Genomic DNA, 12,930 nt, shown 5'->3' with positions numbered 1-12,930 from the left:
TTTGTATTCATGTGGTTATGTTTTGACCCCACCGAATTTTCATTTACGCCAAATTTCTCTATTTCTTAAAAATTTTTTTTTAAGGATATTTTAAAAGGATGATACCCTGTGCTAAATATATCTAGTTATAGACTTGTAGAACTTTTTTTTTGGAAATTCCATGCGAGCACGTGCTTAGGCGTGCCATACTTAGAACCACCTCTATGTCGTTCGAAACTTACCCTAACTCTAGTAGTAGCTTTACTTTCGTATCTCTTTCCCACGATCTCCGCATGCTCTTTATGTAAAGAAAAAAAACCAAGTCAATCCACAACTACTTCCCGAATGGAAGTCAGAAGAATCCCCATTTTCCTCACCTCAAACCCGAACACTAGGCAGTTGATCTTCTCTCTCAATCTCTCATAATTCTTTCATTCCATTCATGTTATGAAACCATTGAATCAAATATCTATTCATGTTAAGATCAATCAAAGTTATATTTTCAAAACCCATATCTCATAAACTAAATCCATCCTCAGAAACCAAACCCAATCTTCAATACTCCAGATTTCGTATTGAACCCTAGAATATAGATTTTTTCGACATAATATCTAGCAAACTAATCTCTTTAATCTCTGCATGACATCTTTCTGACAAGTCCAAGAAGATGAGTTTATAAGACCCTAGATTCCTTGTTTGTGCTGATGATGTGAGTCTAATTTCTTACATAAAGTAATTTTTTTTCTTCTAGAATTCGCAATTTTATTTTGATTTTATGAAGTTTTAATCATGGGTTTGGTTCTAATTTCAGTTTTATGATCTGAGTTTTGAGTTAGGGTACTATATTTTCTACATCTGGTTGTATTGATTTTCTAGGGTTTATTTTTTCCTTTTTATTTTGTTTTGGTTTGTCTCTCAGTATAATTCCATCATTTGGATATTCCTTTTGTTAGATATATAATGAGTTTGTTTGTGTTTTTTTCTTCAGATATTGATAAGATTAGTCCAAAGCAGAGAAGCAGGAAGAATTAGATTTTTGGGGTTCTCAAGCAGAATGGCTTGTGGTAAGCTCAATTTTTACTCAACTTATATACCTAAAGAGGAGTCCTGTATTTTTTTCTGGAGTATGAATTGGAAGTTCCAATACAGCCAATCGATGCTTTTTTCTTCGTCTCTTGATCTCAATTGCATATTTTGAACAAAAAAAAATGGTTTAAATGGAAGGAAAACCACTAAATATGGAGGCTTTCTCTTTTAATGTTTAAAGGTAAAACTTCTAGTATTTTGCTCTTGGTGTTTCATTGGATGTACACCAATATTTTGGGATTTTTACTATTGTGCAATTAGATTATCTCTGTGAAAACTGATTTTTCCAGCAAGTTTTTTTTTAGGGCAAACAATTTGATTGGGTTCTATTAAGCAAAGATGATTATTTGTTTTCCTTTTTCTGTTAAGAGTTTGAAGTCTTTGTCAATTGTTTGGTTAAGAGTTTGAAATCAGTGATTCATTGTACTGTAGAGTTTTTTTATTATTTGAAATCATCGTGAATTACTTGTCCGATTTTGATTGTATTATAATTTTAAATGCAGGTTGCCTGAAGATAAGCATTGCTAGAGTATGAGAGATCCATCCCTTTTATCATTAAGTGAAATTGGTAAGTTTGTTTATTCCTTGGCATCATATTTTGCGTTGATACCTATTTTAAAGATGAATTGGATTTCCATGTTGCTTATGTGTTGAGACTCGTTCTAACTTAGGTCATGGAGTCTGGTTTGAAATGTCCTTGGTAATTCACACTGATATCGCGTTGGCTAATATCACAGTCAATATGTTTTCCTAAAATCAATACTGGTACCTAATAAGTTTGGGGGTATTTGATAGACGCATTTATGTGTCTAATTTGTCCTCAATGTTTCGTATTGTTAGTACTCGTTTTCGTCCTTATTATGGTGTTTTGTGTGTTTGTAGGTATTTGTCTTTTTCTTTTGTTTTTATAGTGTATGCCCGAGGTTATGCGAGAGCGGGGTTGGAAAAGAAACACTCTAGGTCGTTTAATTAGTGATAAACCTAGTAGTTCTTCTTGTGAAGGCGGGGAGCTTGAAGACTCTTCTTTTGAGAGCCCCGTTTTTGGAAACTTCAGTTTTGAGAATCTGTCACTTTGTGAGGAAAGTACCCCTAGTATTTCAATTGTGCCAGTGATGACAACTTTGAAAGATTACATGTTCCCAACTAGGACCAACTGAGCTTCGTGCACTAAATTGCCAGCAGGTACGGCTAATTTCGAGATAAAACCTATTATTCTTCAGATAATCCCTATGTTCTTAGGAAAAGATGATGAGAACCCTTATTTTCATATTAGGGACTTTGAGGAAATCTGTGGGACAGTTAGAATAAAATACCTCACTGATGAAGTTTTGAAAATTAAGATGTTTCCCTTTTCCTTGAGAGATAAAGCCAAGACCTGGCTGAACAACCTACCACCTGAGTCCATTGAAACATGGCAAGAACTTGTTGCTGCTTTCTATATGAAATTCTACCCTAAGCATAAAACTGCAGCTGTTAGGAAGAAAATTAGTGCTAGTGTGCAACAAGAGGGAGAGTCTCTTTATAGGTTTTTAGAGAGATTCAATGATCTCCTATCCCAGTGTCCTCATCATGGATTTGATAAGATGAAACTTGTTGAGATTATTTATAATGGTTTAGACTATTCGACCAAAGCCATGGTCGAGTTTATGTGCGCTGGTGAGTTCACCAGTAAAAATGCTGATGATGCTTTTACCTTCTTAGGAGCTATTGCTGAAAAATCCCAACAGTGGGAGTCTTGTGTTGAACCCCCTAAAAGACTCTTGATCAATAGAAGTAGCACCAATGTGGTATATACAAGCTTCGAGTCAGATGCTAAGTTTGCTGCTTTGTCTAGAAGGTTAGAAGCTTTGGAATTGAATCAGCCTAAATATAGGTCTCTTGTTGAACCTGATGATAAGATTAGAGCCGCTCAAGTCTCTAGTTGTGGAGTAGAGCCCAATAACTCGTTTTGGGATGGTCATGTTAGTGAAGAACAAGCCCATGCTGTCTATAACAACGCTAGGTTTGAGAACCGTCAGAAGTTTGACCCATACTCAAAAACCTACAACCATGGTTGGAGAAACCATCCTAATTTTTCTTGGTCTAAGGGCCAGAATCAAGGTCAGACTAGTAATTCTCAGCCTCCCCCAGGTTTTGGTTATGCTAAGAACTCTTCAGGTCAACCCCAGTTTCAAAACCCTTCGGATAAAAAGATCACAAGTTTAGAAGACACTCTAGCCTCGTTTATTAAAAACTCTGATAAGATCAACCTAATGGTTGCTCAAGAGATAGAAGAAAATAAAAATATAGGTTATGCTAACTCCCAAGCTATTTCTGAGTTAAAAAACCAGGTTAGTCAGATAAATGAATCTTTGAGGGAAAAAGGTAAGTTTCCTAATCAAACTCAACCCAATCCTAAAACAGAGAAATCGTACAATCATGTGAACTCTATTATAACCCTTAGGAGTGGAAAGAAAGTTGACAATAAGGTTGGCATGCCTGATAGTGAACATGCTATAGTTCACCCTTCTGAGCCAGAAAATGAGGAGACTGATAGAGTCTCTAAAGAGACCAATGAGGGTCCTGCTGAGCCCGGATTTGTTCCCTGAGCCCCGTTTCCCCAGCTGCTAGTTCCAACTAAGAGTGAGTTGAACTTTAATGATATATCAGAGGTTTTTAAGCAGGTTACTATCAACCTACCATTGTTGGATGCGATTAAGCAGATTCCCGCTTATGTTAAGTTTCTGAAGGATTTGTGTACGCGAAAGCGAAAACTTAGTGTTCAGAAGAAAGCCTTCCTAGCTAGTCACGTGAGTTCCATTATTCAGAATACCACTACTCCTAAGTATAAAGACCCAGGGTCCCCTACTATTTCTTGCACAATAGGTAAATACCATGTTGAGAAAGCTTTGCTTGACTTAGGAGCCAGTGTGAATTTACTTCCATACCATGTGTACCTCAAGCTAGGACTTGGTGATATGAAACCCACCTAGATGACACTTCAGTTAGCTGATAGGTCCGTTAAAATTCCTCGTGGTGTGATCGAGGATGTTCTCATTGAGGTCGAAAAGTTTATTTATCCAGTGGATTTTGTTATCCTAGATACCCAACCTGTCCCTGACCCAGAGAACCAGATACCAGTGACTATAGGAAATTGAACAAGGTCACTAGGAAGGACCACTTTCCTCTTCCCTTTATCGACCAAATGCTAGAGAGATTAGCTGGACATAATCATTACTGTTTTCTAGATGGCTACTCAGGCTACAATCAGATCGTTATTGCCCCAGAAGACCAAGAAAAAACTACTTTTACCTGTCCCTTTGGTACTTTTGCGTATAGACGCATGCCTTTCGGGCTATGTAACGCCCCTGCGACTTTTCAGCGTTGCATGATGAGCATATTTTCCGATATGGTAGAAAAGTTTTTAGAGGTCTTTATGGATGATTTTTCAGTGTTTGGTTCGTATTTCGATGAGTGCTTGCATCATTTGTCATTAGTGTTGACTAGGTGTAAGGAAAAGAATCTAGTGCTTAATTGGGAGAAATGTCATTTCATGGTTCGATCAGGAATTGTTTTAGGGCATATCGTATCTTTTAAGGGTATAGAGGTAGATAAAGCCAAAGTTGACCTTATCAAGACTTTACAGGTCCCAAAAACCGTAAGAGATATTAGGTTATTCTTAGGGCATGCATGTTTTTATCGTCGATTCATCAAGGATTTTAGCTTGATTTCCAGACCTCTTTGCAATTTGCTTGCAAAAGATGTTAAGTTTGTCTTTGATGATGCTTGTTTAGAGGATTTTGAGAAGCTCAAGACTTTACTCACTACCGCCCCCATAGTCCAGGCACCCAACTGGAACTTACCCTTTGAGATCATGTGTGATGCTTCAGATTATGCTATTGGTGTTGTGCTAGGTCAGCGAGAAAACAAATTACTTCATGTGATTTACTATGCTAGTAAAACTCTGAATGATGCCCAGTTGAACTATACCACTACCGAGAAGGAACTGTTATCCATTGTGTTTGCCTTAGACAAGTTTAGACCCTATCTCTTAGGTTCTAAGATCGTCATATATACTGATCATGCCGCTTTGAAATATCTTCTGTCTAACAAGGATACGAAACCTAGACTGATTAGGTGGATCCTTTTGTTGCAAGAGTTTTCTCCAGACATTAGAGACAAAAAGGGTGTCGAAAATGATGTAGCATACCACTTGTCTAGGCTAGTTGTTAGTTCCCCTGATGATTCCCTTCCTATAAGGGATAGCTTTCCTGATGAACAATTGTTCTTTGTTACCCAACTACCTTGGTATGCGAATATAGTGAACTATCTTGTTACTGGTCGAATGCCCCAACATTGGGGTAAACAAGATCGTTCTAGGTTTTTAGCCGAGGTTAAGCACTTCTTTTGGGATGATCCTTATTTGTTTAAGTATTGTCCAGACCAGATTATTAGGAGATGTATACCTGAGAGTGACCAGTCCAGTATTATTTCCTTTTGTCATGATCATGCTTGTGGGGGTCACTTTAGTGCTAAGAAGACTGCTGCTAAGATATTTCAGTGTGGATTCTATTGGCCTTCGTTGTTTAAAGACTCCAATAGTTACTGTGTTACTTGTGAACGTTGCCAGAAATTAGGAACCATTTCCCGTAGGAACATGATGCCCTTGAACCCGATTCTAATTGTTGAGGTCTTTGATGTGTGGGGTATTGACTTTATGGGTCTGTTTCCTAATTCTTTTGGTAACCTATACATCCTTGTCGCTGTAGACTATGTCTCTAAGTGGATTGAGGCGGTTTCGTGTAAAACCAATGACCATAAGGTTGTGATTGAGTTCTTGAAAAATAATATACTTACACGTTTTGGTACACCGCGAGCTATAATTAGTGATGGAGGGTCGCACTTTTGTAACAGACCTTCGAGGCTTCTGATGAAGAAATATGGTATTACACATAAGGTAGCTACCCCGTATCATCCGCAGACTAGTGGCCAAGTAGAGGTTTCCAATAGGGAGATAAAACGTATATTAGAGAAAACAGTTAATCCTAATCGGAAAGACTGGTCGTCTAGGCTTACTGATGCCTTATTGACTTACCGTACTGCGTTTAAGACCCCCATTATAATGTCGACTTATCGGCTTGTGTATGGCAAGGCATGCCATTTACCTGTTGAGTTAGAACATAGAGCTTATTGGGCTGTTAAGCAGCTAAATTTTTCACTTGACAAGGCAGGAGCCCATAGGAAACTCCAGCTCAATGAGTTGGACGAGATTCGTATAGATGCTTACGATAGCACGAAGGAGTATAAGAAAAAAATGAAACTTGTGCATGATAGAAATATTTTACGGAAGTCATTTTCTCCAGGTCAAAGAGTTCTTCTCTATGATACCCGCTTGCATCTTTTCCCTGGGAAATTACGTTCTCGGTGGACGGGTCCTTTTTATTGTTCGCACTTTCTTTCCTCATGGAGCTGTTGAAATTGAGACACCGGATGGTAGTAGTTCTTCGAAGGTTAACGGTCAGAGATTGAAACCCTTTTTAGAGCCCTTTCCTACAGGTGATGTTGAGGAGGTCCCTCTGGAGGACCCTGTTTACCCTTGATTGACCATCGAGGCGATTGTATGTTGTATATTACATTTTGATTTCTCTCTTCACCCAGGTACTATCTTTACGACTTCTGTCTTTACTGATTCCTAGTGTTACTTTACTTTTTGGTATTGCTCTTTCATTAGAAACATTGAGGACAATGTTAGATTTAAGTTTGGGGGTGGGGAAGAAACTTTTTAGCTTTTAGTTGCAATAAATAAACTCCAGAGCCTAGAAATTTATGCTTATTAAGGTTGGTACTAACCAATCTAAGTGGATGGGAACATCTTGGTTGTAGGAGTCGAGGAACCAATCTGATTAGATGGAAACATCTAAAGAGTCTATTCATAAAAGCACAGAGCTCAGGTGTTAGAATTAAAAAAAACCATGGTAGTTTCGCCATATCTCGTTGAATCCTAATCCTTCTGTTTTTATTTTTTAAGTGATTTGGTGGGGCAAACGATTCAAGTTGTTACCTTTTCTAGGGAGAAATAGGGTGATTGAGATACCCAAATAAAAATAAAAATCAAGACCAGACCATCAGACCAACCAGAATAAATTCAATAAAGTCGACCACTGGTGCCCTTGTATATGCCAGTTGTGTTGACCTAGAGTTAGGTTTATCGACCACTGGTCCCCTTGTATATGCCAGTTGTGTTGATATTAGTCAGACCGGTATCTCAGTCCATTAGGATAGGTTCATCTTGGCAGAGACCTTCAGACAGATATGGGAAACACCGTTCACTTTAAACCATCGATTTTTTCTCTTTATCCATCTTCTTAATCTTTCCATGTGATTGGTTGACTCCGGTTTATGTTGTCCAGAAACTATCTGAGTAGAGCTCTGTCACTTTATATGAATTTTAGTATGCTTGAGTGCAAACTCGTGTACAACAATTGGAATTTCGCATCAGGGTACTTCCTCCTGTAGTCAGTGATTGTATGCCAACCAAGGAGATTCTTTAGTGCCTTCCAAGGTTCTGCGTAGATAGCTAGGGTCTGGAGTAATTTTTGTGGGTACACCTCTAGTAAACCCTCCTGAGATTAACTCACTATCTGGGAACAAATCCGGGCTCAGCAGGACCCTCATTGGTCTCTTTAGAGACTCTATCAGTCTCCTCATTTTCTGGCTCAGAAGGGTGAACTACAGCATGTTCACTATCAGGCATGGAAACCTTATTGTCAACTTTCTTTCCACTTCTAAGGGTTGTAATAGAGTTCACATGATTGTACGATTTCTCTGTTTTAGGATTGGGTTGAGTTTGATTAGGAAACTTACCTTTTTCCCTCAAAGATTCATTTATCTGACTAACCTGGTTTTTTAACTCAGAAATATCTTGGAAGTTAGCATAACCTATATTTTTATTTTCTTCTATCTCTTGAGAAACCATTAGGTTGATCTTATCAGAGTTTTTAATAAACGAGGCTAGAGTGTCTTCTAAACTTGTGATCTTTTTATCCGAAGGGTTCTGAAACTGGGGTTGACCTGAAGAGTTCTTAGCATAACCAAAACCTGGGGGAGGCTGAGAATTACTAGACTGACCTTGATTCTGGCCCTTAGACCAAGAAAAATTAGGATAGTTTCTCCAACCAGGGTTGTAGGTTTTTAAGTATGGGTCAAACTTCTGACGGTTCTAAAACCTAGCATTGTTATAGACAACATGGGCTTGTTCTTCACTAACATGACCTTCCCACAACGAGTTATTGGGCTCTACTCCACAACTAGATACTTGAGTGGCTCTAATCCTATCATCAGGTTCAACAAGAGACCTATATTGAGGCTGATTCAATTCCAAAGCTTCTAACCTTATAGACAAAGCAACAAACTTAGCATCTGACTCGAAGCTTGTATCTACCATTGGTGTTACTTCTATTGACCAAGAGTCTTTTAGGGGGTTCAACACAAGACTCCCACTGTTGGGATTTTTCAGCAATAACTCTTAAGAAGGTAAAAGCATCATCAGCATTTTTACTGGTGAACTCACCAGCTCACATAGGCTCGACCATGGCTTTGGTCGAATAGTCTAAACCATTATAAATAATCTCAACAAGTTTCATCTTATCAAATCCATGGTGATGACACTGGGATAAGAGATCATTGAATCTCTCTAAAAACCTATAAAGAGACTCTCCCTCTTGTTGCACACTAGCATTAATTTTCTGCATAACAGCTGCAGTTTTATGCTTAGGGTAGAATTTCTTATAGAAAGCAGCAACAAGTTCCTTCCATGTTTCAATGGACTCAGGTGGTAGGTTGTTCAGCCAGGTCTTGGCTTTATCTCTCAAGGAAAAAGGGAAACATCTTAAGTTTCAAAACTTCATCAGTGAGGTCTTTTATTCTAACTGTCCCACAGATTTCCTCAAAGTCCCTAATATGAAAATAAGGGTTCTCATCATCTTTTCCTAAGAACATAGGGATCATCTGAAGAATACCAGGTTTTATCTCGAAATTAGCCGTACTGGCTGGAAATTTAATGCACGAAGCCTGGTTGGTCCTAGTTGGGAACATGTAATCTTTCAAAGTTGTCATCACTGGCATAGCTGAAGTACTAGGGGTACTTTCCTCACAAAGAGACAGATTCTCAAAACTGAAGTTTCCAAAAACGAGGCTCTCAAAAGAAGAGTCTTCGAGCTCCCCGCCTTCACAAGAAGAACTACTAGGTTTATCACTAATCAAACGACCTAGAGTGTTTCTTTTCCAAGACCGCTCTCGAATAACCTCGGGCATACACTAGAGAAACAAAAGAAAAAGAAAAATCCTAAAAGGAAGGGAAGTTCTATGCAAACAAAAACAAGGCTGACTCCACCACAGCAAACCTACTGATTTTTAGCAAACAAAAAGCATGATAGCTCCACTTAGATTGTTTCTAGACCAGCTTCTAATCCTTCGAATGGGAATTCGTTACAATTTGAGCAAACCCCTCTGGAATCAATCCGAGTCAAAGTAAGTTGAATAGAGGTGAAGGAAGCTGCGTAGAGCTTTGATACCCAAGGCCTCACCGCATTCCAAGGCGGCGCAGTCACGCATTCAACTCACAGAAACCATCATGAACTTCGAAGTATGCTTAAAAGAATAACCAATATTTTTCGAACGACTTTCCTACTAAGCTCGTTACCCTATAGGTCTCGTTCTATTCCAAATTTTAAAGCTTAGGTTCGCGTTTGGTTTTGTTTTCCTAAGGCGGGCAAGAAGAGAACGGTGATGAAATCTGAACCCTTATCTTGTATGACCAGTCCTTGCCCTTTACTAGGAAATTAAAGCCTCCGTTTTCAAGTCCTCAACATATATGCAAACGAAGGAATACAGTAACTTGCTGACAGGGGATTCACGAGTGTTTCGACAAACTTACCTCCCGTTCCAGACGGGGGATGAACCGCTGAAGTCGACTCGGGCCAGAACTCCAATGTCGTGTACGAACCCGAGGGGCCGAGGTGATATCGTAATCACCGTCCTTCTCTGCAAACAATTTAATATTTAATACTACCCTTCCGTAGGGTTTAAAAATAAAAGAATGTCCAAATGTCCAAGTCCAAAGTCCAAAAGAAAAGGAAAGTCTAAAAAAAAAAAATGTCTCTCTTTTTTTTTTTTTTTCTCTTTTTTAATAAAAACAAAAAAAAATTCTTCTTTCGCTCCTTTCGCTTTGTCTTTTACTCCAAGTCTTTAAGTATTCACCAAAGCTTTGGCAAAATTTTCTTTCGCTCCAAATTTCAAAATCTGTAAGGAAAAGACAAAAACCCAAAAACGTAAAGAAGAACAAATAAAATAAATACCTAAAAAATATAAAAACTCTAGCCTAAAGACAAGCCCGCGTCGGCGGCGCCAAAAATTGATGTGATCTCAATAATGTTGTAGTAATAAGGTTCGTTGAGGCTTGGGAAAGCAATGGATTTTTAGACTTATAAAACTTAAAAATAAAGAAAACTTATTACAAAATTGACTTCAAGATATGAGAAAATAACCAAGACACTGATTCCACTATTACATATGAATTAATGATGGTAAATAATCCAAAACTCTAATTATCTTTTAAGTCCTTTATATCTTAACTCACTAATAATCAAGCAAATTCTCAAACACCAATTGTATCCCTTAAGCATGGATTATCTAAACAAAGCATAACCTATCTAATTGAGTCACAACTGATTACGAAAATTACGCAAACAATTTAAAACTCTGCAAAAGCAGTGATTGAGTGAATTATAATTAAATATTGGAGAAAATAAAATAGTTACCAGTTATTCATGCGTAAATAGATTCCTCATTGCCTTGGTTGTGGGAGAATTAGCCGCTCATCATGTTGGAAACACGCTCAAAAATCATTATTATTGTTCAAAGGGTGTTTACAAATGATGAAAATGGAGAAATAATTCAAAACCGGGTTTGTAACAATTATATTTGTTACAAACCAAAAAAAAACGATACAGAGGATATGTCACTGTTGCTGTTGCTCTAAAAACCACGACTCTGTGTCGCAAACGCTGTAGCAAATAAGTCTGCCTCTGATGTACGACCCTCGACTGTGAGTCGTTGTTACTGTTGGAAAACGACGGTCTTGAATGGACCGTTCTTCGTGTTCTTCAATGGCATCAGCAGCAGCAGGTCTCTCTGAAACTTGGTGTTTCGACTTTGTGGTGCTCTATTTCTCTCCCAAACTCTCTATATCGCGCTATGTGTCCCCCTCACACTATATATAGACTTCAGAAGCTCAAATACTCGACCATTACTCCATATAATTCTCGTATCTTCTCCATTGAATGGAGATATCTTCCACGGGATAATTTCCCTTTTTGATATTATCACGTTGTTTCCTGGCCATATACACACTCCAACACGTTCGAAATATCTTCAGAAGGAGTCCAACTCACTCCAGATATACGCTATACACAAGAAATCCCGTGAATATTTATCCAGCGTGATGTGATCCCCTGTTTCCTTCTTGCGAGCTACCCAACCAAGCTGGGCCGAAACCAACACCTTTACTATTCCTGTCTTGTCCATAGGAACATGTTCTATAAATTCCATCCCTTTAGTCTCACTGTAACATGCTCAAATCGCAAACCCTAATTACGGCGGCTCAAAATTATTTTTTCCGCCAATTTCATCGTTCAAATGAGGAAGAAAGGGTTTCCCCCCTATCCGTCTGTGGAGTGTAAATAGCAGCTGTCCAGTTAGGGTGCCCCTTATAAACTGAGGTGCCCCTTATAAAGGCAGGGGAGTCCGAATAACACGTGTCCTCCGGGTGTCAAAATCAACTTTTCGAGCCGAATTTTCTAAAAATGTTTATTTCCAAAAAAATACCTACAAACACACAAAATACCATAATAAGGACGAAAACGAGTACTAACAATACGAGATACTGAGGACAAATTAGACACATAAATGCGTCTATCAGTACCACTTAGTGATCCTCTATATAGTATCTTTTGGCCTCTGTGTAGTTGCGCATGTTACTTAATGTTTTTGTTTCTGTTCTCTTAATTCCAGCATGAGAATATCTACCCATTGCAGAAGATCTACAGCCAAATTACCTTGCAAAAATTTACTCATTACACTAGATTTTGTGGCGCGCTAATTTTCCCTTTTCAATGCTCATCTTCATTTACCTTGCAAAAATTTACTCATTGTACTAGATTTTGTGGCCCTAGCCGCTAAATTTCCTTTTCCAATGCTCATTTACATTATTTTGAATTGTGTATGTGAATCCAGAGTACACTTAAAAGTTTGAGGCAGCTGACCTGAAATTTGTGGTGGGGATGAAAGTGGAAAGTACTGGAGGTACATAATCTGGTCAATAACAATAAGTACCAGCACTTTAGTCCATTATTTGATGTTATAATGTCTGGTAAACAATTTATCGTTTTTTTTTTGCGGATTGTAGAGCTTCCAAGTCACCATTTTTAGACGGAAGTGCAATTCCATCCCATGTTCAAATTAAGACCTGGACGGCCTTCTGCTTTAAATCTATCGCTGGAGCATGAATTTTTTTCCAGTATGGATAGCGATTCTTTTTCTCCGGCTAGACTGTAAAAGTTCATATTTTATAGTATATAGTTTAAAATCTCTCTTAACAGTAAAAATTGCGCAACTGTAGGTCTTATATTGCCGGCGAGCGGGGCAGTTGCAAGCGTACATTGACAAGCAGCAACATGGAAACTAGGAAAGAAGTTGATTTTCTTCGGTCGTCGTCTGATACTTTTCATGGTACGCTAGTTAGAGTATGTGTCAATCTTGATGTGCTTACATATGGTACTCTGCTTATGTTATTATAAATACTGATTAGTGGACATCTTGTTACTTGTT

At 38.3% G+C, this 12,930-nt stretch overlaps 1 long non-coding RNA gene across 1 annotated transcript; it reads left to right on the top strand.

Moving 5' to 3' along the window:
• Window positions 1-1,017: 1,017 nt before the first annotated feature.
• LOC113308585 lies at window positions 1,018-12,611 on the top strand. The gene is made up of 3 exons (XR_003339923.1): window positions 1,018-1,043; window positions 12,337-12,405; window positions 12,509-12,611. It is a non-coding gene; the product is annotated as an uncharacterized LOC113308585 (long non-coding RNA).
• Window positions 12,612-12,930: the final 319 nt, after the last annotated feature.

The sequence above is a fragment of the Papaver somniferum genome, chromosome 9 (genome assembly GCF_003573695.1).
Source record: "Papaver somniferum cultivar HN1 chromosome 9, ASM357369v1, whole genome shotgun sequence".
Lineage (NCBI taxonomy): Eukaryota > Viridiplantae > Streptophyta > Magnoliopsida > Ranunculales > Papaveraceae > Papaver > Papaver somniferum.
Note: the sequence above shows the minus strand (reverse complement) of the source record. Positions and strands in the feature narration are given on the sequence as shown.